Source organism: Rhinopithecus roxellana, chromosome 9 (genome assembly GCF_007565055.1).
Source record: "Rhinopithecus roxellana isolate Shanxi Qingling chromosome 9, ASM756505v1, whole genome shotgun sequence".
NCBI lineage: Eukaryota > Metazoa > Chordata > Mammalia > Primates > Cercopithecidae > Rhinopithecus > Rhinopithecus roxellana.
Window position 1 is genome coordinate 49263516 of NC_044557.1, and position 6334 is coordinate 49269849.

A 6334-nucleotide genomic window follows, 5' to 3' on the forward strand; every position below is an offset into this window, starting at 1 on the left:
GGAAGGATTTTGACTATTGTTCACAAAATTACAAAATTCGTACTAGATGATCTGCCAAAACCTGTACGATTTCTTTATTTCTCTAGTTTCAGTCCTCTGGAGTCTCTTTGTGAATGGTAAACTCTCAACAAGTCTCAGTAACCTTAGATAGAAATTCCATAATTGGAAGGGGCAAAAATGAACTCTAACTCACTTCTGACCAGTCTTTATAGATGGCTCTGCTCTTCCTAGAGAAACCAGAAGCAGAGAGGACTAGCACAGTAAGAAGAGAGTGGTGAATCCATTAGGCATATTCAAACTCAAATAGGGAGCAGGGGACAGAGTTCTGGGCCCACAGTAAATGTTTAATAAGCATTTGGTCAGTGAATGTCCTTATGGCATTTGCTCCTTAGAACTCTCTCCTGAGTTATGACTTTTTAAAAGGCTATCAGTCTTCTCAACCCACTGGCTTAGAAGTGTCAATGCGCAGAGGTTTAAGCTCTGTTCTAAAGTAGCCTGCAGAGCATGCTCGCATGTTCTGGCACAGAGACCAGCTTTGTACTCTAGGAAGCCTCCCGCATGGGGTGTCATAGAGATTCGAGAAATCAGATTTGTAAAAAAGAGAAGGAAGCTGCCAGCCCTGGAGAGGTTCCAGAGCCACCCACGGTTGGCTGCCAAAGCCTGTATTGGGCATTCAATAATAGCACTATGAGGGTTAGGAGGGGCAGAGAGAGATCAGCTAACTACACAGAAGTGTGTCCATAAATGGCCTGCGGAACAGGCCCTTTTCTCTACCCTGGGGTTATAGAGGCTGATGAAAAAGGGAAAAGTCATTTCAGATCACTCTATTTTTAGTTATATATATGTATATTCAAGCACTAGAAAATGATGCTAGTTAAGCAGAAAGGTGATATATTGAAGGAATATGGTGTAACTCCCAAACCCTCTGGAAGTCTAAAGAACCAAACTCATAATAAAGGAAGAACCAGGACAGACTGGATGGCCAGAGCTTGTAGAGATGGACCCTGGCTGCCGCCACTGGCAGTCCTGCCACGAGTGGCACTCTGTTGCTGGTCACCATTACTGCCTGTTCTGGGACCACTCCCCCTTAATATTGGACTCTTCTGCTGCCAGAGTCACAACTGATGAATTCTGCACTGTCCCCTCTTGATTGCATCATTCACTCTAGGAATAATGTCTCAAATGAGACCTTCCTCTGGCTGAACATAGGTCCTCTAGCTACATGGAGTTCAGAAAGGGAGTAGCAGCCTCCCGCCTCCTTCGTCTTTCAGGATGAGATGCAGGGCTCCACTTTCTACTAGTCTTGATGTTTCCTCACATACAAAAGTTGTCTAGATGCTGGTTATTAAGCAATTGTCTCTTTGCTCTCTTCTTAGTGGCACTGGGGCTGGAACTGTGCGAACCATATTCCTCCACTGCCAATTGGCCCCCTGTCAGATTCTACCAATAGGGGCCACTAGAAGGAGATGAGAAGGCTAGGGGATGGGGAAGAAACTTGTTCCTTCTTCATTTGCTCCCTGTGCCTGTCAGGCTCTCCCCAGGAATGATTATTCACCCTGTCCAGGGCAGTCAATTCCAGTCTTGAGTTTCTTCCCACGTTCCAAGAACCAACCTCATAATTGCCTACATCCTACCCTGAGAAGCCAACTCCAGCCTGCCCGTGCTCCATCTTCAGTGACCTGGGCCTTAGCTCAGTGGTGACTCCCTTCTGAGCTACTAACATACCAGGGGGGCTGTCCTTTCTCCTAAGTTGTTTGGGTCCCAACTCTAGAGGACCTTCTCCCTAAGCTTTCAGGTTCTCATAAGGCCAACCTCTTCCCTTTGCTGCTCCAAGCACAGGGATGGCAGATGCCCCCACAGTTATTATCTCTGTGTCACCTCAGTTGTCACCTTTGCCTTCTTTAGACCCCAACACCCATTTAACTAATTCCTTATGTTACATTCTTCCTGTTAAAACATTAGTATGGTTTAAACATATTAGATCTTGAATGATATAGCTTCCAAAATGACAAATGTCCTGCACAGCACATATTTGTAAATAATTTGATATTTCTAGAGCATAAAGTATGAAAGTGACCTTGGCTGGAGAGGCAGAGAAGGGCCAGATAATGGAGGACTCGCTTTCCTTCAAGCAGTGTATGCTTTATTCCTTGGGTAGCAGAGGGTTAGCAAAGATTTCTGAATAAGAAAGTGTCGATCAGATTTGTTTGTTAGTGTGCAACTGGCAGTGCATTAGGGGTGAATTGGGGAGGGTTAAGTTTAGAGAAAATCATAGGAGACAATTGTAATAGAACTAACACTATTTGCCTTAGTCTCTTCCTGCTACTATGACAGAATATCTTAGACCAGGCAATTACAAATAATAGAAATTTATTTTCTTATAGTACCTGAGGCTAGAAAATCCAAGATCAGGGTACCAGCAGATTTAATGTCTTGTGAGGGCCTGTTCCTCACAGAGGGTGCATTTTCTGTGTCCTCTCATGACTGAAGATACTAACAGTTTCCTTGCACCTCTTTTAGAAGGTCATTAATCACATTCATGAAGGATCTACCTTCATGCCTTAATCACCTCCTGAAGGCCCCACCTCTTAATACTGTCACATTGGCAATTAAATTGCAACATAGGAATTTTGAGTGGATACATTCAGACCATAGCAGTACTGAAGCAAAAACGTAACTGGTTTGAATGATAAGAAATCCATTTATAAAGAAAGAGAATATTGGTGGAGGCACACACATATGGAGTTAACATGAGGTGATCAGTTTGGGATGTGTGAAATTTGAAGTTCTTGTGGGACATACTGGTGGATGTTTCTAAGAGACAGCTAGAGACATAAATTTGTGATTCTTTAGTATGTATCTGATGAGATAATAGAGAGTTGAGGTGTTCTATCACCCATCAGTGGGGCTTGGGTGTGCTAGGCTGGAGGGTCAGCTATGTAGGTCAATCCTAAAGGACCATAGCTAGGTCTAAGCAGCTATCTTGAAACCTTGAGGAGGAGAAGAAAGAGCAAGAGGAGAAGAGTCTGTACATAAATGTATAGGAACCAGGAGAGCCAGGAGAGCCAAATCAGCAGATGAGATCAAAGGGTAGGAGTGGGTAAAAACTGGGAAATAAGTCAAAATAAGCACTCAAAATAATGGGAAGAGAGCCAGAGCAAAGCTGAAAAGTGTTCATTAGTCTATGCTATTAGTAGATAACTGTTGACCTTAGAGAACACAAATTCAGAGGAGTAGGGGTGCAAAAGTTTTAAAAAGTCAAAAACAGGGGTGCAGAAAACTGGATGGTAAGGGAGCAAGTTGAGTTAACAGGACAGACCCACTGCTGCTATAGAGGAAAGAAGAGAGAAGGGAAGAGAAAGTTACAGCAGGGTGATAGTAGGCCTTTGTTTGGCGTCTTGTTTTCAGATGTAAGTGAAGTAAGCTTATTTACCTGCTGAGAGAAAATAGATGAAAAGGAAATTGTCAAGGCTTAAAAAGAAAACTGTAGAAAAGTATGTGTGTAAGATTGAGGTTTGGAGCTCAGATGGATGGATTATGTTTGGTTGGAGGAGAGGTGTGGAGAGAGTGTGTGTGTGTGTGTGTGTGTGTGTGTGTGTGTGTGTGTGTGTGTCAAAGTGAAAGGAAATAATGCAAAGAGGCAAACAGACAAGTAATTTTGCATCTAGGAGATGTCAAGCAGTTGAAGAGGCTCAAGCCTGTAACATCATGTTCTCTGCAATCCCACTCTTGGGTGGCAAATGGGTGGTAGGTAAGATATGGAGATTGGGAAGATTGTTGTGAAGAACAAGGAGCGGAGGTAATAAAGGCAATAGAGGAGGATTTTTGTGTCTGATTAGAACATAGCCAAATTATTGTATGTGATTGCCAATTCTAACTTTCAGAGAAGAAAGTATTAATATTTGAGAACAGAACGTTTTGAAGTCAACAAATTGGAAGACAGTTTGGCAGTTTCTTACAAAATTAAATATATTCTTAGCTTATGACCTGACAGTTGTGCTCCTTGGTATTTACCCAAATTAGTTGAAAACTTATGTCTATACAAAAATCTGTCTATGAACATTTACAGCAGTTTTGTCATAATTGCCAAAACTTGGAAGCAACCAAGATGTGCCTTCAGCAGGTGAACGGACAAACTGTTTCACATCCTAACAAGGGTCTACTATTTAGCACTAAAAAGAAATGAGCTATCAAGGCATAAAAAGAACAGAGGAACTTTAAATTTGTATTACTAAGTGAAAGAAACCAATATAAAGGGCTACATACTGTATGATCCAACTATCAACTATACAACACTCTGGAAAAGGCAAAACGATTGAAATGGTAAAAAGATCAATGGTTGCCAGGGGTTGGCAGAAAAGAAGAATGAATTGGCAGAGCACAGGGGATTTTTAGGGCAGCAAAACTACTCTGTAAAGTATCATAATGGTAGATACATGTCACACATTTGTCAAAACCCATAGAACGTGCAATTGCAGGAGTGAACTCTAATGTAAATGACGAATTTTGGATGATAATAATGTGTCAATGTGCATTTATCGATTGTAACAGATGAATCACTTTAGTGAAGGAGGTTGGCAGTTGGGGACCTTTGGACATGTAGGGGTAGAGGGCATACAGGGACTTTGTATAATACTTTCTGCTCAGTTTAGCTGTAAGTAAAACTGTTTGGTTTAGTTAAGAGTCTACTTAAGAAAAAGCCAACCAATCAGGATCTTAAAAATTCTTGTTACAGTTCTTGTCTTTGAAACAAAGGCTAAGCTAATGGTGTGTATCAAAGGCCCCAGAGAAAGTATAAATTTCAGTCTTCAGTCTTGTGCTGATACAGTGTTCCCTTCCAGAGGAGGAAGGTAGCCAATCTCATGGCCGGCCCATAGCTTGTTAGGAGACCTGATGTGGGAAGCCTTAGCCAAATGTGAAATAGTTATGCCATCATGTTATTTCTCTTAGCAATTAGAATTTAGAAACATGAAAGGAATCAGTACTCTAACACAGGAGGAGAAGTTCATCAGCCACAGTGAGCAAGGCCATGAGGAAGGCAGGGCCAAAGTCATGAGACTTCTAATTTAGGTGTAAGCAGAGACCAGGGGGTAGGGGGGAAGACAGGAAGTAATGGTGGGCGGAACCACGAGGGTGAACTGGAGCTGAGTTAATGGCACATGAATTCCTGTTGCTGATGACACATCATATAAGTTGTCATCTTTCCAGTTCCCTTCTCTGTGATACATCTGTCCTATGGTTCCTGTTCTCAGATTCATTCAAATAAGTTCCTGTCAGCCTTAGTGTGAGAATTTTTATAATTCCCCTCTATTACTTGAGCTATCCTGATCGAGTCTTTATTCCACAGATCCAAAATAACCTGCCTAGCATGGGTATCATAAAGAAGAAGAGAGTACATTGTAATATTAAAACAAATTTCATCCACTTCATGATTTTAGCAAGTCATCTCTCCTGGTCATGAGATCTGTTCTTTGAGAGGAATTCTCTATAGGAATCAAACATTTTTTGCCAAGACAGAATTGCCTGAATCTTTCTGCCTCATATCCTCCTTATTAAATGTATGAGTTCCAAATAGAATATAGCTTTTGGTTTCTGAATGAAGTAAGAATTGGATAAATCAAATCATGTGGGGCATTACCTAACCTACAAATCTTTCCTTTCCTTTTTGCAACAGGCTCTCTCTCTGACACCCAGACTGAGTGCAGTGACATGATCACGGTTCACTGCAGCATCAGCCTTCTGAGCTCAAGTGATCCTCCCACCTCAGCCTCCCAAGGAGCTGGGACTACAGGAGCACACCACCACGCCCTACTTGGATAAAATTTTTAGTTTTTTTGTAGAGACAGGGTGGGCTCAAACTCCTGGGATCAAGCAATCCTCCTGCCTTGGCCTCCCAAGGTGCTGGGATTACAGGCATGAGCCACTGTACTTGGCCCAAACCCACAAATCTTTGTGATAACCTTAACCCATCCTTTTAATAAAGAACTTAATTATTATTTATTTTTTGTTTCCTTCATGCTACCATGGTGCCTGATTGAAAATAAACTTAAATACTGTCTTCACTTACGTTGAGTTGTATTTCCATGTTTTCTGAGTACAGAGATTCATTGATAAGAAACAAACTCACAGTGAGTAGAAAATTAATGCAGTCATGCAAATGTGAGCCATGCCTGTCTCAGGCCCTGGCTACTCCAAAATAAATGGCATGGTCTCTCCTCTCAAAGAGCTTACTGTCCAGTGGAAGAGATAAAGATGTAAAATAAATGCAAAATAATGTGACAACTGCCAGAATGCATATAGATGCAAAGTACTAAGCAGCATAGAGGAGAGAGTG